At 35.4% G+C, this 24,383-nt stretch overlaps 1 protein-coding gene across 1 annotated transcript in view; it reads right to left on the bottom strand.

The window, feature by feature from the left end:
- Positions 1-19,611: 19,611 nt before the first annotated feature.
- The window catches only part of COX5A (Cytochrome c oxidase subunit 5A), a 45,300-nt gene continuing 40,528 nt past the window's right edge, over positions 19,612-24,383 (bottom strand). Inside the window, exon 4 of the mRNA XM_090406376.1 lies at positions 19,612-19,786. The gene's annotated coding sequence lies outside the window, so the exon portion shown is untranslated. The remainder of the gene's footprint in view (positions 19,787-24,383) is intronic.

Below are 24,383 nucleotides of genomic sequence, written 5' to 3'. Positions count from 1 at the left end.
AGAATCGGTTAGTGCGCTACGTTGCAGCTTTTAACAAATCAGGCCGAACAAAAATTGTGTAACACTGGTGTTAAATTTGATATGCAGTTGCGGTATATCCTTCCATTATGCACTATTCGTGAGATCAAAAGAAATTGCTTATTATATTTCCCCCTTACCTAAGATAATGTAATTTACTCGTGCTGTGAACCTTCAAAATAGTTCTTCAAAAACAGACAATATACCGCAATCCGTTGTGAACCATTGTTAAAATCTGTGCAAATATTGTGTGCATTGAATACGTGGTAGGTATACTGTAGCTTGCATTTTCGAAAGACAAAGTTGCCTGATATTATATTTGACTTAGAAACTGATGTATCCGTATATATGTTGCACAGCATCTGAATAAAAATCTTTTCAGTCTGTATTGCACTATCTTGGGAGCGAATTCGCTACAATTCTTTGAATGACCAATGTCACAGTCTTGCCATAAATACTGTTACAACTTCCGCATACCTTCGCGCTTCCCACAGAATTGCGCGATCCCGGTTCCGTTAGTGACGCTGTGCGTAGCCAACATTCGCTTATTTAAGAGGATTGTTTGAAAAGTTTGATAAATTTCCAAACTTTTCAAATGTTCAATTCTCACTAATCTATAATTAGTGATAGACATGGACCAGCTATCTCTGATTGGTTACTGGTGGAGATTGAACTGCCCACTCAGTCTCCAAAAGCTAGATAGGGTATAAAGGCCTCGCCTACTCCTTATAAGGGAATAAAAGGCATTAGCTGATTTATATAATTTTTTTGTTTTTTTATTTTATGCCTTTCCTCAGCTATTAACATGCAGACTATTCATATCTTTATTATTCGAAATTCATTCGGATTTGGATACAAACTTGAATACTGTTTGCATCCAGCTAATTGCCATAAATTTCCTTCCGTTCCATTTCTAAGCTGTTAATACGGTTGGGGATTTTATCTTTTAATCGATATCACATAATCGATTAGAATTGTCAAACCACATAATTTCAAAACTGCGTTGGATTAGAATTTAGATGGATTTCATCGGCTAATGGAGACTACCAGCACACATATTAAACGTTGGATGTGGTTTGAAAAAATTCCATGTTTGGTCCCTAGGAGGGTTTTCTCGTTTTCAAAGCCGACCACTCATTCTTCACCGAATAAATGTCAGTGAATGTGTTAATTCTCCAGATAACTTCTCTGGAGTTTCTCTTCATATAAATTTGCACTTGCATTTACTTTACATTTGCAATTTTTTTTACCAACCACAACATTAAGTGAGGAGGTATTATCTTATACCTCGCAAGATGCCAAGATGCGTCGAGAACAGCATGAAGAAAAACTACATCCTCATGGCAATTTACCACTTTCTTGGTTCCTGTAGTCCCCCCCCCCCGGGAACAAGAGTTTGTCCTCCCGCATACAGGCAAACATGACCAAACTTGTAGAACTTGTACCACTTTAGAGATATGTTTAACAGTATTATAATCAGTATTTTATATGATATAAATTTAGAAGAAAGCACCATGTCCAATTCTGCGTCACTGAGCGCCACAATTTATATCTAGGACCTTCATATGAAATCTTACAGTAACTACGAGTATTTCAAATAGCAAATCAAATTTACACGCGAAAAATAAACATTTCAATGGTAACTATTTTATTCAATCAGCTTATGTCGTTTAATTCTAACAATAAAACTCATCAATTTGGTAGCCACATTTATGTCCAGGATAATATCAACAGCAAACAGTACATGATCCTAAAATAGCTGCTTGTCTGTCTTTATTCAAGGGTTAAATCAGAAAAAAAAAACTACTGTATGTGAAGAATTTCTCTTTTTATGCGGTTTTCTTTTTACCGAATATTATAAAACATGCTTCCACATCATGAAAAAATTTTACGAACATAATAAACAATCAGGAAAGTTTTACATGCCTCAAAATAGTCACAAATGTATTGTTATACGAAACCAGTATTTTTTTTCCTTTCTCCACCCTAAACCACCAATGTTATGTAGTAGTAGATGTTGACAAAAACTGACCCTTTTCTTCTGATTTATTTGAATATGATTATTTTCAGGAGAAGGCCCTCTACACATCAAAAATTTATTTACTGATATATGAAAAACCTAAAACACTTTGTGTGTGCGCGCTCGTGAGAGGTATGAATGAAGCAAATTCGACACAGTATCACTTCAAGATAACTTGAACAAATTAAAAAAATAAGGAAGATGTTTACACATTTAGTGCAGTCTATTGAGGATTTTGCAAGTTGAAATAACGAAATTGCAGAGTGTATCAACTAGATCCTCTGTCACAACTTTGATGTTGTATATCTCGGGGGGGGGGGGAACTATTGTGAAGATGCGAAGCGGTTACCTAAATATGTGGCGTGAGAAAGTGATGATGAAATTAAAGGTCAATGGCATATAATGGGGATTACACGATGATCGCTACACAAAACAAAATCACTTTTTTACCATGAGATCTGCCACTTAAAAATAGTCATAATTTCTAATGCAATTCCTCATCAAAGTGACCATAGAAAATAAGATCACAATAAATTCCTCTTAAACCGTAAGATCTAAACACTGTTGCCTACTCTAGCTGATAAAAATCCTTTCTCATCTAAGCGAAAGACTGAATAATTACAGAAATGTCGCTCCCTCTGTCCGGAAAAAAAAACAAAAAACAATTCTGTCGTCGGTGACTAGAATGAAACCTAGAAAAGTTGTTCGGATTGTGATGTGATACAGGGTGATCAAAATTAAAGTAGCGTGTTGTTCAGCGTCATCTAGTGATCCAAATGTTGCGAAACTTTGCAGAAATCCATTGTGAGTCATGCAGAAAGGATATCGGGAAAAAAAATCTATTTCCACCATTCACCATCGGATATGCTGTAAATACTGAATGCATGCAGATTGCCTATCACGCAACTCAGCAAGTGCCAAGAGGGTTTAAAGAGATAGAAATGGCAGTTTTCCCTATATTATGGTTACTTTCCTCTTGAAGCTGTGTAATCTACGAAAACACTTACAATGCTGTTGCTGAACCACGAGCATTTCGTCGACTGAAGAAATATCTACGATGTCGACTATCTCCATGTGCTCTGAGACGAATGATTAGTCCTTTCTAAGAAATGGGATCGTTGGGAGTTAGACCTGGCAAGGCCGTAAACGAATCAGTTCACAAGAAGTGAATGAAGATGCTACTGCAATTGTAGAGCAGACGATGATTAACAGCATTGGTTCCTGCAGTGCACGTGCTGTATTAAGACACGTGGATGTGCTTTACACAATTGTCAGGAAAATTCTACTGAAGATTCTGCATTTCTACCCATTCAACCCTGACAAGGTGGTTGCGCCCGCAGGACTTGAAACGAAAGTGGATTGACATTTGCTTTCACGCTCCTTGTTCAGTCTGCGTTGGCCATGAAAGATTTTGGGGGGAAATGAGGCCGGCTTTCATTTGATCGTAACTGTGAATACCGAGAATTGCCGAGTATGGGTCACCCGCATGCAGTCCAACAAATTCCTTTGCATTCTCTCGGAGTTAGTTATATATCCTAGGTAGTTAAATGAGTTCACCTGCTCTAAAATCTTGTTATTTATTGCTATTTTAATTCTTATTAGATCTTATCCTTCAAATGACAGTTTTTTTTTTTTTTATTTTTCTGTTGTTATTATCATTCCATAATCTTTGACTATTTCATTTAAATTTAGAACATCTTTCTTAAGTTATCTTCAGATTTTGTAATTATTCTTTGGTCATCAGCAAAAAGGAGAGTGTTTAAGGTCACAGTAAGAAATCCCTTAATGTGAATTTTTTATTCCATTTTGTCATTATTATTTCATTTAGTAAATATTAAAAACAGTTGATGAAAGGGGAGATCCCTGTTGGACTCCGTGGTTTATCCCTCAGGGATATGCAGTTCATAATTTAATCTTATTTCTATTGGATTATTTTCATATATACTTATGACAGCTTCTAGAATCTTATTTGGTATTTGGTATTTGTCTTCCTTTTAATGTGTTAAAGAAAATACTTCTTTGAACTTTATGAAATGCTTTTTTTTTTGTCGATAAATGTAATGTGTTTCTAAATTGTATTTAGAAACACACATTACATGTATTCTCTTCTTACTATTATTAATTTAAACACACATGTATTCTCTTCTTACTATTATTAATTTAAGGCAAAAAGCTGGTCGTCCTTTTTTAAATCCATTTCGTACTTCTAAACTTAAGCCTTCGGAATATTTTATTGGTTTGTTATTTAAAATTCTGGTATTTGATTCGATTATTAAGAGTGATTAATGTTGATGTTAGTATTCTAATTGTTACTTTTGACTGAAAAGTGTACTGGTGCCAGAGAAATATTTTGTTGCTTGTTTTTCACTAGAAAAATAATAAAACCGACTACAGTAACGCCTGTTATGTGTCAGCCGTCTACACTTTGTCAAGTCTCTAGATGATTGTTGGAGAATTAAAGCAGGCTGGCTGTATCCCTGACACTTGGATGTCCTTTGAATGGGAAAGATGAAGATGTACAAGAGTAGGGATCCAAGAAAGTTAAACCAACAGCACAAGTGAAGGAAATGTTGGAACTCTGTGGATAACTATTAATTATTTCGAAAGAAAATAAAGATGTACGGCTACAATACTCTTGAATTATCGAGGATCCGATAGCACCAATCAAGAGAGTGAGATCCTTTATATCAAGGATCGTACTCTATTCGGACTTAAGACGAACTGACAGTTTCCGACAGCTCTTAGTCTAAGGTCATACTGCGATCTCTTTTTCCTACTCCCCAGCAAGAATTATAAAATTAATATATTAATTAATGAAGCTAATTAAATTAAGATAATATATTTAAATTAATTAATCAATTTATCAATTTCGTGTAATTTCTAATTATGGAAGATATTTATACAAGTATTAATAAATCTCAAAAGCGTACGTTATAATCATTAACATCGTCTGTTTGGGGACCTCTATGGTTAACTAAAAAATGATATCCACTAACCGAAAGCCTGCACTTGTGACACGTTGTAGCAACTTGTGATTCATGTATCGTTCATATAAATCTTTCTCCTAAACAGCGTGCTTGTTAAATAATCACAGATTTTTGTGTGTACTGTAATCTGAACTTGGTAAAATTAGTACATCATTTTACCTCTAGATCGCGCTACGTCGTGTTGAAGATAGCGATTTTTATGTGTATGTCGCAACAGGCATGCGCTCCAACGAGCGCATGTGCGTTGCGGCAGCTTTATTAGTTCTGGCGACCCTGTTTGAAAGAGACGGTGTTATTGCCTCATGCGTATAATTCGCAAATGGCTGACCAACATCGTAATGTTTAAGAGAGAGTCGTGTCAAGCCAGGAAATGCGTGCTTAAAGAATAACTCGAAATATACTTATTTATTAATTTATTTTTCGTATGGGTACTGAGAATGTTTAATTGAAATTAGAAAGTCTTAAAGAATAGAATAAGTAAAATATTTGCATCATACATTTATGTTCAAATTCATCAGATACACAACTGCCTTTCTTGATCCTCTCACTACATTCAATGGGGTGCTTATGAGTCTTCCAGGGAAGGCTCGTAAATAGCATTCATACGTAATGTGAATTATTGATGAACTGATGTTTCACAGTCACTAGCCGGAGTCGGATTGATGCTCAAGGAGTGCAAGCCTGCCGCTCTCGTGCCTTATCCGGTTCGAAGAAGATTAAGAATATTTGCCAGGATATTTGCCATATCTTCCTTGTCACTCCTGAATATTTGCCAGGAGTGACAAGGAAGTTCAAAGCCAGAGGGTCGACTAGTTGGGTGCTTTGTAACTTCTTTGTCGAACAAGGTTGATACACTGCTCTTCTTTACAAGCATCGGAAATATTAAATCCCTCTTCGACAGGGTAGACTTACAACATTCTTTGTGAAAACGTGGAAGGTGCAAGTAGTGAGGCAGTTTTTAAAAAGAGAGTACAACGTTTTGCATAGTGATATGCGAAGTAACGTGAAAAGCACGCACTGCCTCCATAATGTGTCATATTTTCGCCTTCCAATATCTCAAAACCGACGCTCTGCTTGCTTGGCCTCTATTTAAAAGAATCCTATTTTGAATGTTTTCATGGTTTTGTTGTGTACTACACTAAAAGTGCATTTTCCAGTCTTGGAAAATAAAGTTTTGCAGACACACTTGTTAATCTTGCTACACTTCTCTTAATTTTGCACTCACAACCAAAGTTGATAACCCATTTCACTACTCTCTAATCATCTGCATACCTCAAATTATTAATGTCTTCCGCCAAATGTAATTCCAACTGAACTCCTCCAGTCGTGCCATTCTTAAAATGTGTTCACTGTACAAGTTAAATAGGTACAGAGATAAAATATCTCCTTGTCGCACCCCTTTACCTACTGTGAAATACTCAGTTTCTCGAAGATCTGTGTGGAAAGTAGCTTCTTGTTCATAATAAAGATTCCTCAGTAGAATTTTAAAATGCACAGGCACTCCCATTGTTCTTAACACATTCCACAGTTTCACATGCTTTACAGAGTAAAAAGCTTTACTATCAAGGAAAACAAAAGGTAGACATTCCTGTGCTCTTTCTATTATCCATCTCAGATTAGCGATCTGATCTCTTGTTACTCTGCCTGTTCATCTGGCATTTCTCTCTTAATGAATAGTTCCAATCTTTTCTGAGTGATCTTAAGTAAGTCTTTATTGGCATGAGAAATCAGTGCTATAGTTGTGTAATTTTCGCACTCTTGCATCGCCATTTTCAATAAAGGTATATAAACTGATTTTTTCCATTCCATAGGCCATATAATTGTGATCCAAATTCGCATACATCGAGCTGTTAAAAATTTAACTGCCTCTTCTGCCATGCTTTGAGAAGAGGTAGTTAAAACTTAAAGGTATTGCATCCCTTATTGGGCAGCTGTTGCAGTGCCCACCTCACTTCGCTCTCCAGTACCACTGGAGAGTGAGGTGAGGTGTATAATCCTATTCTTCAAATTTCTCAGTAATTTTGGAGTCCTTTCTGTAAAGAGCTTCTGTTAGAGACATATGAGATTAAAGATCATATAAGATTAAAATATAGTGCAGAGCAATTGGAAGTATGGTATCTCTCTTATATTATTTTCATTTTATAGAAACAGATGTTATTAAGTATGGCTTGCATTTAATATATAAGGTTAGATGCATGGTAAGCGTGTTTGGAGGGGGGGATGCATAAACATATCTCGCAAATTGATTTGATAACAGAATTTATTCCAATCTTGTGGAAGAGGGTGAATAAAGATGAATGAAATTGGTAGAAATAAACTAACTCTGCTGATCTTTTGCTACCAAGGAATTTCAATTTTAAGTAAGCATCAGAATTTCCTTGGTGGTTTAAGTGGTAAAGCAACACTAGAACTAGAATGAACATTGCAAATTTGAAGTCATTAATAACGGGACTCCAGACGAAATAACTATACCGTAGATATTGTCAACCAGATATTCCCGATTTTAAATATAAAAGTTAGGTAACTTATATGAAGGACAAAGCAAAGATCCGAGGTTGTGATATTATATATTACCAATTAATGAAAACAAAGGTTTGGGCCTTTATATGGGAGTAAATATCGATATGACGAGACCAATGGCTAACATATTAAACCAGCTTTTTTCTCTCATTTAAATTTAGACAAGAAAATAAGGCTATTGATAAATGAAAGTAGTAATTAATGAAGTAAGATAGCGGAGAGTGAATCGGAAGAAAATGTGGAATTATTGAAAACTAACATTTCAAAGATAGTTTCTCATCCCAGAAAATCTCCACATAGAGTTTAAATGAACATTTTGTAGTGAATGTCGAAAGAACTAATTTATGACCAAAAATCTCTGATCTTATGTTCATCGCATTCTTAACCTACTTATAAATTATGAGAATCGCCTTGGGCGATCATATCTTTATAACTCTACCTCCACGAATGTTATTGTGCAGTAACATTCTTCATTGTTGATAAACGTGGTCCACAAGAAGTTCATAACTTCACACCCTTCTCAATTTTAATCTTATGGTTGAAAGAAGATAGCCTACTTTTAAAAAAAAATGATTCTTTCTGACACTGGTCACTGTCTACATGATAAAACATTTCATCCTATCAGCCTGAAATGTAGATGTACAGTTTTCAAAATGATCAGGAAACAGCATATTATCTCTCAAATATCATAGCTAAAACTTCCTTCGTGCGTGTTGGTTTAAACCTATCGTTCATTGGAAGCTTAAATAGTTAAGGAATGCGTATCTGCCTAATTTTGTTTAGACATTAACATTCGAAGTTCTTTATGCCATTTCAGATATCCAATAATTCGCTGTGATCATTAGGCATTATTTCTTATACTCCTTCAGAAAGTTTCATATTTAAATGCCATTATTAAATAACATGACTACCATTTTATAAGGAACTGAAATTTTGTCTCCTGGCCTTTAGCAAATATTCTAATAACAAAGTGGGGCCATTTTTGTGGTGCCCTTAATTTAAATGGGATTGCTAGTGAATAATAATAAATATAAAATATCTTTATTAATTACTTTTAACATAAAGAAACGGAGGCCTTTCGTGCTTTTTCGTTCAGCAAAATCTTCCAAAGTGACATAAGGAAATGCATCTTTTAAATTTTCAAGACACATCCCAAATTTTCCAGAGAATATTCCCATCGTAGCTGTATTTCTTCGGTTATGGTCATCTCTACAATAACTCTCCAACATTGTACTCCATTGTTAATACCTATCCTGGACTCTCTACAATCTGGTATAGTTAGTAGAAATATATGGAAGCAATGATATGACAGCTTATTCCATAAAGGTGACAGAACACTGTCAAACTACCGAACAATTGCCATCGCCTTCTGTCCTCTCCAAAATAATGGAGAAAGTGATCAATAGCCAAGTGCTTCACTTAGAGACCTGCTTTACTTCTTTTATTAAATGTGGTTAGTAGATAAACTGCATTTCTGCAAGTCCAGACCCCTTAGGATAATAATAATAATAAAAAAAAAAAATGGAATCTGTATGTGTACGTTGTCTTATACCTTAATATCCATTCCCACTTGCTTCAGTTTACTTAACACTGCAATACTTAATACCAAGCAGTGTCCTATCAAATACTTTGCCAACTTGAAAATACAATAGTCCTTTTATCCCACTCAACTCTCAGAAAAAGTGAGTGAATTACTATCTCTCCTTATAGTGTCTTGTGAACCTCAATTCTGTATTATCTTAAGATCCCTTGACTCCTTTTTCTTCCTACAATACCATCAATATAGTTTATACAATCTTCCATCTGTGAATCGCAAAATGTAAAAACCTTGAATTTTTCCTGAGGTAGTAATCCTATTATGGAACTGATATTTGTAGGCCACCCTGAAGAACTGCTGCCAAGTTTCAATTCCTTATAATTTTTGCAACATTTGAAAACATGTTATTATTACAACACAACAGGAAACACAATGTGTCAACAGTCATTTAACTAACTCATCATGGGAAGATTATCATTTTCCAGAACAAGCACATTAACAGAAAATGGAATAATTATGCAGTTGAATATGAAATTTTGTGAATAATATAGCAAAGCAGCTAGAAACACAAACAACTAAGAATATGAGGCCTGTGTATTATGTCCATTGATCACATGTATTCTTCTTGTTGGTTGAAAAATCCAAGTTTCTGTGAGGGGAAAGCACTGACACCTCCCCAAGAAACCAGCTTCAGCTGAATAGCTCATATGAGTTTTTGGCATTAATTTGCATCCACTGAGCTTGTAGATTTGATAGTGAAGTGCAATAATAGCCTCACCTGGTCAAGTCAATCCTACCTTCCTGAGGTGTATCGCATTCCTGAGAGCATCCTTTGATAGCATTCCTGCTGTCAAAGGATGTTCCTAGTTGGAGAAAACGCCACCTGTCTGACTCTCATTAGACACTGCCCAGCAAACCATCAGCACATTTCTTATTGAAAGCCTGAAGAGGCTGATGCCTATGTTTATTTCCCAAAGAACGGCTTCCAGCTTCTGTTTACCATCTCATCCTCCCCACACTTCAAATATGCAGTGTGATACCCTTGAAGGGTATCACACTGCATGGTTTGAAAAATGCTCTCCCATTTCCAATGTATAACAGTAAAGCAAATCTACAAGCAAAATTGTTTTACTGCTGAGAGTGAGTGTACATGACCAAACTAATGTGTTAATAGCATTCCCAGTCAGCTGACACACAATATTGCTGCCATCGATACTACCAGACCGAGATTAAGTTTACTTTAGCAGCTTCAGACTAAAAGAGAACAAAAATGCATTTCTATGTTGATGTTTATTAAGTAAGAAATAACACTCCATAAGAAAAAAATAACTCTTAAGTCTTGATATTGTTAAGGGATCACTCAATCTCATTTCATGGAACCAGAGACATTCGAGTATTAGTTTCTAGTTCTCTTGTACATGGGGTTTCACATTCAGAGTGCTCAAAGTATAATACAAGACATCCGACCTGGTGTCTCAGTCTTGTTTAATGTAAGTGATACAAGACCTCTTCGCCATACCACTGTCAATGAGGAGTGAATTAATGTGGGTGCAGATTGAGATATAACAATTAGGAGAGAGGCTGACTGAAGAGGACATATGCGAGTAAATGAGAACTTCAAGTTGACATTGTAGCACAGTTTGGAATGTAGAATAATGGAAGAGAAATAGGCAAAGCAAATAGTGCTGACTGAGGATTCAATTATTATTATCACAAGACCCCATAGAGTCAATGACTCATCTAGGAGGTCCTTTTGTCATAGACACAGCTCATCATACTATGCTTTAATCACACTCAAATTTTCTGCAGACACCATTCACAACTCTGCATGAAAAAAACCTGCTTATCACTCTGCTGCTTACACCCTCCTTATACAGGGATGACCTCTTGTTCTCCTCTAATCTCGCACTATTTTCTGTAGAACCTCTTCAGCATTGATCCTATAACAACCTCTCAACAACTTGTAGGTCTCTATCATATCTCCCCTCTTCCAAACTCTGTAAATTGCATCTTCTCAACCTCTCCTCATATTCAGCATTCCAGAGATAACCGTTTAGCACAGTTTGAACAAATAAATCCTATACTTCCGAGACTCGTGAACATAATATTCGACACTGGAATTATTCCACAATAACTAAAAACTGCAATAATTACGCCAATATACAAACACGGTAAAAGAAATGATACTCAGAACTACAGACCAACAGCTACCCTACCAGTCATCTCAAAAATTCTAGAAAAAATAACACACACTAGACTACAGAACTATTTATAGAAGTACGTCATCATCCCACAAAACCAATACGGCTTTCAGAAAACAAAAAGCACCATCATTTTATTAGAAGACATCGCCGATGCAATAAACATAGCTCTTGATAAAAACAAGTACGCCGTCCTTATACTGCTTGACTTAACTAAAGCTTTTGATACACTTGAACATGACATACTACTCACCAAACTATACTCAATAGGTATAAGAAGAACACTGCATACATGGTTTGGGAACTATCTCTCAAACAGAATATAAGTAACAAAAATAGGTACATGTCACAGCTGGGGTATACAAATAAAACATGGTATACCTCAAGGCGCATACTATCACCCACTCTATTCAACATAGACATTGATAATCATAACATGGCCATAAGAAGTCAAATGTTTCAGTACACAGATGACACTGCACTAGTAGCAATCCACACAGGCATCAACATGGCTCTGGAAAGCACAACAAGACCTAAATGAATTCACAACATACTTCTACCAAAACACAATTCTAATCAACGGCACCAAAACAAAGATGTTGATACTACACAACCTGAGAATCGTGTGTCCCACACAACTATCGCTACACTGTCACCATACCGCCGCATTAACAACAAAAATACCTGCCAATGTAGAGAAGTTCTACAGAGAATAGTGGAAGATCAGGGGAGAACCAGAGGTCATCCCTGGAAACTGTATAAAGAGGGTGTGAGTAGGGGAGTGAGAGGCAGGTTTTTTTTTGAGTGTGTTTAAGACACGGTATGATATGTGTGTGTGATAAAAGGACCTCCTAGATGAGTCTTTGACTCCATGAGGTCTTGGGTAATAATAATAATAATGTTCCAACAATTCATAGTGCAGATCCCTTAATTTTCCCATTGCTAAAACACCTTTGTGGGCAGGTGCATTGTCCTGATGAAAGATGAGTTTTTTCTTCTGTAAACTGGGTCTTTTCTCAATTTTTTTCGTCTAGCCTGGTTAAAAGATCGAATAATATTCCCTGGTTATTGTTTTACATTTTCAAGATGCCTTCAGCATCCCAAAACACCAATGCCATGACTTTTCCTGCTAATGGAACCGAATGTCTTCTTTGGCACTGAAAAATCGGCTTCTGTCCACTATTTTGACTGAGGCTTAGATTCTGGTATGTAATAGTGAATCGAACTCTCATCCATAGTAATAAATCTATGCACAAAATCAGTTTTATTCTTGTTAAAACACTTCAAGCACTGTTCAGAGATTTTCATGCGAGTGCATTTTTGATCTGCTATGAGCAAGCGCGGCACCCATCTTGCGCAAAGCATTTTCATTTGCAATTCTTTCAAAATATATCCTACACGTTCTTTCGAAATGCCTATAGTCTCAGCAATTTCACACATTTTGACTCGCCAGTCATCCAATACCATATTGTACACTTGATTGATTTCTGGTGTTGTTACACTTTTTGGACGTCCTTCATGTGGATCATCTTCAAGGCTGGCAGCCATGTTTAAACTCGGCAGCCCATTTCTAAATTGTCGAAAATGAAGGAGAAGGGTGCCCATAAACTTTTATGAACTATGAATGAATTTCTTTTGCCGTTAAACCTTCTTTTACAAAGAATTTTATAACCGCCCGATACTCAATTTTATCCATTTCAAGGGATATAGACAACACTTTTGCTTCAGACAGCTGTATAAAACAAACTACTTGATAGAATGACTTGCAATTTCACATGGATGCATATGACAGATGTACCAACTTAGAAAGAAAAAAAAAAATCTTGCCGATGTCATCTATGTTCGGGACCGAGAACTATTCAGACCACTGTCATATTATGTCTGTAAAATGTGTTCTACTGGATGAAAAAAAGGAGTTGCTGGGAAGAAAAATTCTCCACCTCTGTATCAGACCAGCTAACTCACCTTTAACTAAAAAGCCCTAATAAAAGGGTTTTTCACATCCTAGACAGGATTCAAATCTTTCAAGCCACTTCAGGCATCGATTAAGTATATAGTGGTCTCACACTTGCCAATGAAATTCATGTCTGAACCTAATGACTCACAAGCATCCATGCCCATAGCAGAATTAAATACACAGTCTTTTCAGTTGTAGAGCAGATAGGTTAATCACTAAATCTTTTATGAAGTACTTCCTCATTTACTTTGGCAACAGATTTTATCAACAAGGATGTTTTATTAACGCTAATATTTCGCTGATTTTCAAATCAGCATCATCAGAGCACAACACACATGTAAACGCGACAGCGAGTGAAACAATATAATTGCAGAAAGACAAAAGATCTAAAGTCCTATTTTTGGCGCCCTCTAACGGGGAAAAAAAAAAAAAAAAAAAAGCAGCAGCAGTTATCCAGGAGTTTTTCTTAGGATAACCGTCTCCCAAATTTTTGGCAAATTAATGCAACCATATTTGTTAAGGTTGGGAGAATTCTTCAAAGCCATTGCTGACTCAAAAAATAGTCTTTCAGATCTATAACGACTCCTAAATAGCACATTCGTTTTTCTCCATCTAATCCTGTGTGAAGGAGTGTCCAAAGCGTGGTCTGCCAGTCCCGACTTGCCATAGTAATAGTAGCGAATGTATCTTTCATGTTCTTCCAGGCGGATGTTCACTGATCTTCCTGTTTGCCCATAATAGGCCAAGTCACAGTCACATGGAACTTCATACACCCCTGGGTGTGCTAAAGGGTGAAGTTTATCCTTTGGTGAGCGGATCAGAGTTGCCAGCTTGACATGAGGCTTGAAGGTGGTGCGAAGGCCATGTTTCACCAATACTTTGGCTATCTTTTCCGATGTACCTCTGATATAGGGAATAGAAATGGTCATGTTGTATTCTTGTGTATTAGGGGGGGGCAAAGTAATGGGCCTATGTAGTATTTTTTCTATTTTGTAGGGATTGTAGCCGTTGGCTAAGAACGTATGGCGCAGGTACTGGAGTTCAGTGGTCAGAGCTGTATCGTTAGAACAAATGGCTCTGGCTCTGTGTGTCAGTGTTTTTAAAATGCCGTACTGTTGGACTGGATGATGATGTGATTGTTTATGTAGGTATCTTCCTGTGTGTGTGGGCTTCCTGTAAATAGAAAAAGATAGTGATCCATCTGAAAGGCGGGTGACTAATGTGTCAAGAAATGGTAAACAGTTATTTGATTCTTTTTCTACTGTGAAGTGAATTTTGGGGTGTTGGCTGTTTAGGTAGGTGACAAAAGCATCCAAAGTGTCTTGTCCATGGGGCCAGATGGCAAACACATCATCTACATAGCGCAACCACACTAGTGGCTTGTATGTAGCTGTGGTAAGTACTTTGTTTTCAAAGTGTTCCATGTAAAAATTTGCTAACAGGGGGGAGAGGGGGGAACCCATAGCAGTACCATTAATCTGTTTGTAGAATTTCCCCCCCCATGTAAAGTAACCTGCATTCATGGTAAATTGAAATAATTCAAAAATATCTGGGGGAAATTTAGACTTGATTAATTCAAGAGTGTCTATAAGTGGTACATTGGTAAATAGGGAGGTGACATCGAAACTAACCATTATGTCTGAATTTTTTAGGATTAGATTTTTAACCAGTGTTTTGAAATGGATAGAATTTTTTACAAAAGTAGAGGAGTTGCCAGTAAGAGGGGCAAGCGACTTCGCTAAATGCCGGGCCAGTTTATATGTGGGACTATCTATGCTATCAACTATGGGGCGTAGAGGAACATTAGTTTTGTGGATTTTTGGTAATCCATAAATGCAGGGTGAACACTTTGAAAACAAAGTACTTACCACAGCTACATACAAGCCACTAGTGTGGTTGCGCTATGTAGATGATGTGTTTGCCATCTGGCCCCATGGACAAGACACTTTGGATGCTTTTGTCACCTACCTAAACAGCCAACACCCCAAAATTCACTTCACAGTAGAAAAAGAATCAAATAACTGTTTACCATTTCTTGACACATTAGTCACCCGCCTTTCAGATGGATCACTATCTTTTTCTATTTACAGGAAGCCCACACACACAGGAAGATACCTACATAAACAATCACATCATCATCCAGTCCAACAGTACGGCATTTTAAAAACACTGACACACAGAGCCAGAGCCATTTGTTCTAACGATACAGCTCTGACCACTGAACTCCAGTACCTGCGCCATACGTTCTTAGCCAACGGCTACAATCCCTACAAAATAGAAAAAATACTACATAGGCCCATTACTTTGCCCCCCCCTAATACACAAGAATACAACATGACCATTTCTATTCCCTATATCAGAGGTACATCGGAAAAGATAGCCAAAGTATTGGTGAAACATGGCCTTCGCACCACCTTCAAGCCTCATGTCAAGCTGGCAACTCTGATCCGCTCACCAAAGGATAAACTTCACCCTTTAGCACACCCAGGGGTGTATGAAGTTCCATGTGACTGTGACTTGGCCTATTATGGGCAAACAGGAAGATCAGTGAACATCCGCCTGGAAGAACATGAAAGATACATTCGCTACTATTACTATGGCAAGTCGGGACTGGCAGACCACGCTTTGGACACTCCTTCACACAGGATTAGATGGAGAAAAACGAATGTGCTATTTAGGAGTCGTTATAGATCTGAAAGACTATTTTTTGAGTCAGCAATGGCTTTGAAGAATTCTCCCAACCTTAACAAATATGGTTGCATTAATTTGCCAAAAATTTGGGAGACGGTTATCCTAAGAAAAACTCCTGGATAACTGCTGCTGCTTTTTTTTTTTTTTTTTTTTTTTTTTTTTTTCCCATTAGAGGGCGCCAAAAATAGGACTTTAGATCTTTTGTCTTTCTGCAATTATATTGTTTCACTCACTGTCGCGTTTACATGTGTGTTGTGCTCTGATGATGCTGATTTGAAAATCAGCAAAATATTAGCGTTAATAAAACATCCTTGTTGATAAAAGTGTTTGTGGTGTTGTTAATACCGTGAAAAAATAAGTAATGAATAACCAACAACGCCTAAGCTTATCAGTTAGATTTGGCAAGAGAGAATATTATTATTATTGTTGTATTAGCATCTCCATGGAGTGTGACTCACACAATCTATTATACCTCTTCTCGAACCCATTCCACTAATTTACAACTCTCCAGGCAAAAAATCTAGTCCTCACACCCTTACTAACATCTTTATTCAACTTTTAGGGATGTCCCATCTAGCCAAGTGCTGACACATTTTCCCTGCATCAATCCTATAATATCCTTTAAGCAACTTAAATGTTTCTATCATATCCCCTCTTTTTCTCCTATCAACCAAGGAGACCAGACTTGAGCACAATAATCCAGATGTGGACATATCAAGGCCTTATAACTTCCTTCTCTCTACTTGTTAAATGTGTTCTTCAATAATCAACTAATCTTATGGACTTCCCTTTAGCAACATGTCCTCTAAACGTTAACTCTCTCTCTACCACCACCCCTAAATCTCTAGCTTAATCTATTTCTGAAAGTACAGTGCCATCAATGTGATGCACTGCTTGTAATTTGTTTATCCCAAGATGCATAACTTTACATTTCTCAACATTAAACTAACACCAATTAATAAATTTAGTTTAATCCTTAATCCAAGTGTAAGCAAACATAGTTTGCACATGAAAATATCTTCAGGACTGAGTTAAGGTAGTGCAACACCAAGCAACTCCGAGCAAAGTTGGACCAAGTTCTCATCACTCCTTGTCTCAGTATCTCTCATAATGCAAAGCACACCTCCTTACAGACATGTATACTGCTATGCATTAAGGGAAGGGCCACTACCCAGACCGGTTTCAACCTTTATTCAGGTCTCGTCAGTGGGAGGCAGACCCAAATGTGCAGATACTAAGGCAGAAGAAATAGGAGAGGTCATATTTACCTATATCTGACACCCATTAACTTTTGCCCATACTGACAGCCTATTTAAATTGTCCTGCAAGCGCGCCACATCACCTTGATTAACTATTACTCAACCTAATTTTGCATCATCAGAAACAACTGAATATTTCCTTTCAGGTTATTTCTTATATCATTTACGTACAAATTAAACAGCAATAGTTGCAGCACTGAAACTTGTGGCATACCACTTGTTTTTGCCTTGATTCTGCACTTCACAGACAACTTTTTGATATCGGTCCAGCAGATATACTTACGCTTGAAGTGTCAAGGAATAAAATAAACTGGATTAATTAAAAAAAAATCTCTCTTTTTTTTTTTTCTTTCTTTTTTTTTGTATTCACTTATCTCACAATATGCTATCAACAGTTGGGACATCTGCTAGTTATGATAATGCTATAACATAAACAAGCATTGTGCTTTACTAATCAAACAAAATATTGTTATTACAATACGTTTTTGATTTAATCTAATCTTGTCAATTAGAATAAAATATGCAAGTTTAAAAACAAATAGTATAAAACTTGGCTACTTTGTTACTTTATTTTGTAAAAGCATGCAGAAATATATTAAAATCACTTATACCAGTTTCTAGACTGCATTCAGATAATACACAATACATGATACCAAACACAAGATAAATTTACCTTAGTAATTGATGTATTTTCAGTAACCTGAAGTTTTCCTTTGTTATTTTTTAAATTTTATATCACTAATAACAAATGGAAACTATGAGATTTAAGTTAATTTAGTCAGTTTTTTAAGTTTAGCCTGTTACATGACAGTCCACAGTATTCCTGAAAATACCACATATAATGGCCAAACCAGTTAAACGTTTTGAAAATGAAGTTATTCTCCAAAATGTTGCAAGAACCTTTGAATCAATCACCTATGCTGATAATCATCTGTCATTGAATAAAAACTAGTAGCAGTCATTAGAATGCATTTCCTAAATGCAATGTTGCTTGCATGGTGTTCTTACCTGGAACACTTAGTAAAGAAATTGCTCTTTAATTCTCACATTCAGTTTTATTCCCTTTTAAACAGATGGAAACTATGAGAACTCTACTATAATTACCTGAAATTCAATCTTCTGACCAAGCCTTCTGAATTATGTAGTGTGGCCATTGCTAAACTTTAATACCTCCATATTTGAGTCGTTTCTGGTCAAATATCATCTACTCCAGCTGTTATTCCACATTTCAGGCTTTTGATAACTTTTCTACCTCAAGTATTGATATGTACTCCTATTTGCATTCCTCTTGAATATTTTCTGCTACTATAGTACGCCTACAGAAACAAGACCCTTCAACACTTTTGCGCATATCAAAAGAAGGAGAATCCATTCCGATATTAGGGTAATCAATCTTGTAGGATGAGTGTTTATTATTACATGGAAAATTAACTTCTCTTTTATGATCATTGTAGTTCTTAAAGTGGTAACTATTTTGCTTGTATAACAGCTGGACAATTTTATGTACAAAGCACGTGGTTTCGTGACCAATTTGTACATCGCCTTATTTCTTTCTCTCCTTCAGCATGAATTGACTCTTCTTGGCAGTCTGCCAACAAGAGCTCTCACTTCTGTGGTCGGACTACACTACTACTATTCTGTCACTGCTTGTGTGTAACAATCTTTCAAATCTTTGATTCCTTTTACAGTACAGTACTCTTTCACAATTCACAAGAAAATTCACAAACAACTATACTTAATTAATTATAAGCTTCTTTAGCAAGACTTGACTGTGGATATCTATTAACACTTCACAGTGCTAATAGATGGAGCTCTTTACCCAAACTCTTTATCTTTTGAAAATCAACAGGCTGCTTCTCAAACCCTGAGTCATCACTGGTTTTTCAGAGTTTTCTGGCAACCAATGATATCCAAGCTTTGGAGTGAAAATATGGCTGACAAGTGCCACAGTCTTGTATTCCTAACTGGTAAATTGTCTGAAACAGTGAGTTCTATGGTTGATTTTTTTTTAGTTGCATAATTAAAAACCAATTTTTGGGGGAGGTGTAAAAACATCTCTTCTGGCAGCCTACTGGTTATTGGATGTTAAAGCATTACTACAAGACTATATAGATATCAACATATATTTGTTATGATAAAAACAGTTAAATTTAGATATTCATATTAATCCATTAAAGAACTGTATGTGAGACATGATTTTTTTTGAGATTATTTCTAGTTTATTACATTTATACCCATTTAGAAGAATGGGTATAAATGTAATAAACTAGAAGTAAAAAACACAATTTTATAACAAAACTTGAATATACTATTGCTTTTCTTTCTATAGCAATCAAATGTTATCAATTTTCTTTACAAAGTAATGTTTTAACTCCTCTTTCCATATTTGAATTATATGTTACAAAACAGCTAAACATACTGTTGGTGTTTAGTAGAAATCTTGTTTATTACTACTTACAGCATACATGTGAATAATGAAATTTTATATTTTCATTATCTATATTGTACATAAAGCAAATCTTCATGATCACTAGTACTTATAGAAGAGTTGCAAACTTTTAACTAGTGAATGTATAAATGGAATAATATTCTTTTCCTAAAGGAAGAGAAAAAGAAATTTATGCAAGATATGTATGCATTATAGTTATAAAAATTATCCTGTAAATAACATAATATAATATTTAAAATGCTTAACATAATATTATGAACAAAAAAAGGATTATCATAAATATAAAATGATATCCATATATTTTCCATGTTTGCATCTGCAACATCATAAAATCTATTTAAACAACAAAAAAACTATGTTTTTGTAATAATTGGAAGAATCTTGCCTTAAAAGTTTTAAGAAATTAACTTTTCATTGTAACTGCTTCATGGAATTTTGAAAAATTATATTTCTTTCCAAGAATTGTATATTTTAGAATGATATCTACCAACAAAGAACTATATAAAAACTATGGGGGGGGGGGTCAGAACAGCATAACTGATTTAAATTACAAGCCTAAACTACAGCTGAAATGACTATGGCTGTGAGGACAGCACTTTTTTTTGTCTGTTAACTGTGCATTCCTCTGGCTGGCTTGCCTATTTTTGCAGAATAACAAGCCCTGGTATTTCTGCATAGGAGAATGTTTAACACATTCTGTTGAAAATGCTCTTATAATGATACCTTTCATCACACACAGAAATTAAGCCCAGGTTTTTTTTTCCAATCAAAAATGCAAATCTTGCAACAGATTTATTCATTTCTATTAACTGCTTTCATCTGCTGTAGTCAACTCCTATCACAGCAAATTTTTATATGAGATATACATGATATAACAAGGCTTTAGCATTTTCTTTGAAAGAGTATTCATATATGAAAATACTACTGGTAGTGGTTATCGTTCCAGAAGATCTCTTGGCTATAGTGTAATCTCCATATTAGGTCAATCCACACTCATGAGGTTTAATCAAACTGAATATTTTGATGTTTGGTTATATGTTTTTCAGTAGACTTGATAAACACCAGATAACAGAAAAAGCGTCTTTTTTTTTTTTTTTTTAAGTTAAAAGTTGATGAACTTAACTGATAGGTTTGAAAATGGCAGGAAGCTGAAATTACTTGTGAATCTTTGAAACAGATTATGAGGTACCTTTCATACAGGGAATAAGAATTTTGCAAATTCTGTTTGATTTGTGGAGAATTGTTTGGAGAATGGAGAAAACTGGTCAATAATTTGAGTTTTTAATTGTAGTCAGTCATTGAGAAGAGGTTTGTTTGATATAATTTCTTATTTGGAGGACTTCTTTATAAAGAGCAAATTTTAAGCTCCCGAAACCAGAAATTTGATTATTTCATGTTTGAGAAGGATGATGAGAAGAAGGCTATATAAAAGTTGTATAGTATAGAAATAGTATAAAAGTTGATTTACAAAAGACTGAAGCAGAAAGAGAGTCATCTATTCCACATTTAAGATGAGCATCCAGAAAAAAAAAAAAATTTTTTTTTCCTGGATGCTCATTTGAATAAACGTCTGAATGCAAATTGATTTTTTGTGTGTTGTCATTAATGTAACAGATACAGATGGAGGCCTCTGGAATAGGAATATGATTTAGAACTAAAATGTTCTATATATCTTGCAAGAATTATGCATTCTTTCAAGGTTCCCAGTGCTTTTTAAAGTTTTTCTAAAAGTGAAATATTTTGAGTTGGAAACAAATCTGAATAAATCAGTAGTATCATCTAGAAAATCAACAGAGAGCAAGATATCCCAATTTGTCAGCCAGTGGTATTAGTAAAGAATATGATATCAAAATTTACTATGACATCAGAAGGATCAGGTTTCAAATCTTTGATTTCAGAGAGGAATTCTACAATATTTTTGATAAAAGTTAGAATGAACTATAAAAGGTCAAAGAGTGCTGGACAAGAATTTAGCTAATTTATAGATCAGACTACTGATAAAATCCATTGTTAGCTTAAGAGGGTAGTCAGTTTTATATAACTTCAGTAACCCATAGATCACAAACAAAGTTTGTGATCTATGGATTACTGAAGTTTTTCAGTAACCCACACTGAAACTTGTTTTTCAAAGTACAGGTTTGTGATCCATTTAGTAGGCCATGCCAGCTTACACTGACTATCAAAAATCAAAAATTTTTACATGCTTACTGATTCACCAGAAGGACAAATAACTATTTTCATACTTTAAAAAACTACTTTTTTTAATCGATTCTTTTTTTTTGGCATTGTTTCCTTCTGTTATGTATTTATATATGGTATAAAACAAAATTTGAGTCATGATGCAAAACATATTTCTTTAATGGGTCATGACCAGAAGAGTTTGAAAAATCACTGGTCTAGCATAACAGGTGCTAAGCTTTTAAATAGTTCTCAGTTTTGAAGACATGACCTTACACAAGAGCTTGAGTTGGTAGGATCTGGCTAATGATGGCTAAGCAATAAACTATTACAATCACATAGAACATTTTTTTTAAAAGAATGTTGGGCTTTCACTTCAGAAATCAGTGTTTAGTTTTGAAACGTAGGTGATTATGCATCTTTGATGCTTAACTTACTGGTTTTCTCATGGGAAAGATGAGAAATGTTACATTTGATATTTATATTGGGAATTCAAATGTGAAAAGCATTTTGGAACAATACAAACTTATGCTGTTGGGAGAGAACTGTTAACCACGCTACCGGCCAGGACGTATATATACGTCCACATTACTATGGATGCGAAGTATATATTAAAATTGTAATGCCATTGATATTACATTGAAATTGATGATGGATACAAAGCTTTTAAGGATGCGTATTTGATCTTTAATGGCTGGTAAGGTGGTTAATGGATGGTTTGAAAGAATAGCATCAATGTTCTACTGAGGTTACATAAACCTGATTTCAATCTTAGGCTAATAGTGGATTCTGTCAGTAGTCAGACCTATACATTAGCTGAATTCTTGCCCAACACTCTTTGGTCTCTTACAGGTCCTGCTAACTCTCATAATATATATAACAAATTCTGTGTAAAATCAAAGTACTGCTGATAAAGGAAAATTTCTAGATGATCTCACCCTTATAAAATCAGCTGCTGGCAAACCAATATTTACAACTACTACACTAAATCTACCAAGACCTTATTTGGGATATAGATTTGAAAGAAAAATGGAAGAATTAAGAGGTCTTGACAGAATTACAAAGAATGAAGAAAGCTCTTTCAGACAAAGATTTCAAAATTTTCTTCTGGCTTTACTTCAACTGAAGCAAAAACTAACAGAAAATGCACATTTTTATCTGTTTTCTCAACAGATAAAAACTGTCAGTTTTATCTGTTGAAAAAAATCCTTCATCCAATTCGAGGATCAATTGTAGTTTGATGGAACATGTGGTAGCATCTGAAAAGCTCATATCTTTTCTGAATATCAATATTAAAACATTCATTTAACTGACCAAAATGTAACTCCAATACTGGAGTTACATTTTGAAGCTTTCTAGAATGAAAGGGATGAATCAGGATGCAACTCATTCAAAAAACTTTCAGGATTTGCAATTTTAATATTGTCACACAAAATGCAGAAATCAAATGAATAAAATAAAATCTCATCATCATCATCATCATCAAATTCCTGCCATGTACCCTCAAGGGGTGTACAGGATATGACAGTACTACATGAAAAAATTACATCATTACTAACTTCCTATCTACAATTTTCCTCCAAATCAGTCTGTTACTTGTCAAGACGCCAACATTATCAGATCTTATATTTCTATCGTCTAAGGCACTTTGTACCGTATCAATCCACCTATATCTTGGTCTTCCTCTGGGTCGTTTTCCTGCCAACCTGGCAGAGAACACTTGTTTTGCTAATCTTTCCTCTCCCATTCTATTTAAGTGACCATACCATCTGAGATTAGCTCTGCTAACGCATTCCTGGATGCTGACAATGTCAAGTTCTTTCCTAATATCCTCATTTTTAATATGATATTGCCATTGATGCCATCTGTTCACGCCTCTAATCTTTCTCAGGACTCTCATATCTGCGGTCTCTAGTCTTTGGTCAAGTGTTTTACTTCTGACCCAGCTCTCAGATCCATAAGTTAAAATTGGTTTGAACACAGTCTTGTATACAGCTAATTTAGTGTTCCAACTAATTTCTTTCTTATTCCATATGAATTTATTCAATTGACTTCCCACGATACCAGCTTTGCTGATTCTGTTGTCTATTTCTATATTTAGTTTACCATCTTCAGTAAAAATTGTGCCTAAGTAGCTGAAATGTTTTACTTGTTCCACAGGTTCTCCATTCACAACACAGTTGACATTTTCAATGATTCTGCCTATTTTCATTGTCTTTTTATTGCTGACCTTCATACCATATCTATTACAACAGCTATTCAATTTAGTGAGAGAATCTTGCAGACTTGTAGCGGATTTATTTAGAAGTATAACATCATCCGCATAAAGCAAAGAGCTGACATTAACATCACCAATTTTGATATCAGGTTTAATACCACATTCCTTCATAATGTGATCCATATAGATAATGAATAACAGAGGGGATAATGTACATCCTTGTCTCACACCAGATTTAACATTAAACCATCTTCCTGTACTTCCTTCAATTCTAACTGCTGACTCACAACTCAAATAAAGACTAAGTATTGCTTGATATAATGCCCCATTGACACCATATAACTGCAG

This window comes from Typopeltis vanoorti, chromosome 16 (genome assembly GCF_054136105.1).
Source record: "Typopeltis vanoorti isolate ZY-2024b chromosome 16, IOZ_Tvanoo_1.0, whole genome shotgun sequence".
NCBI lineage: Eukaryota > Metazoa > Arthropoda > Arachnida > Uropygi > Thelyphonidae > Typopeltis > Typopeltis vanoorti.
Note: the sequence above shows the minus strand (reverse complement) of the source record. Positions and strands in the feature narration are given on the sequence as shown.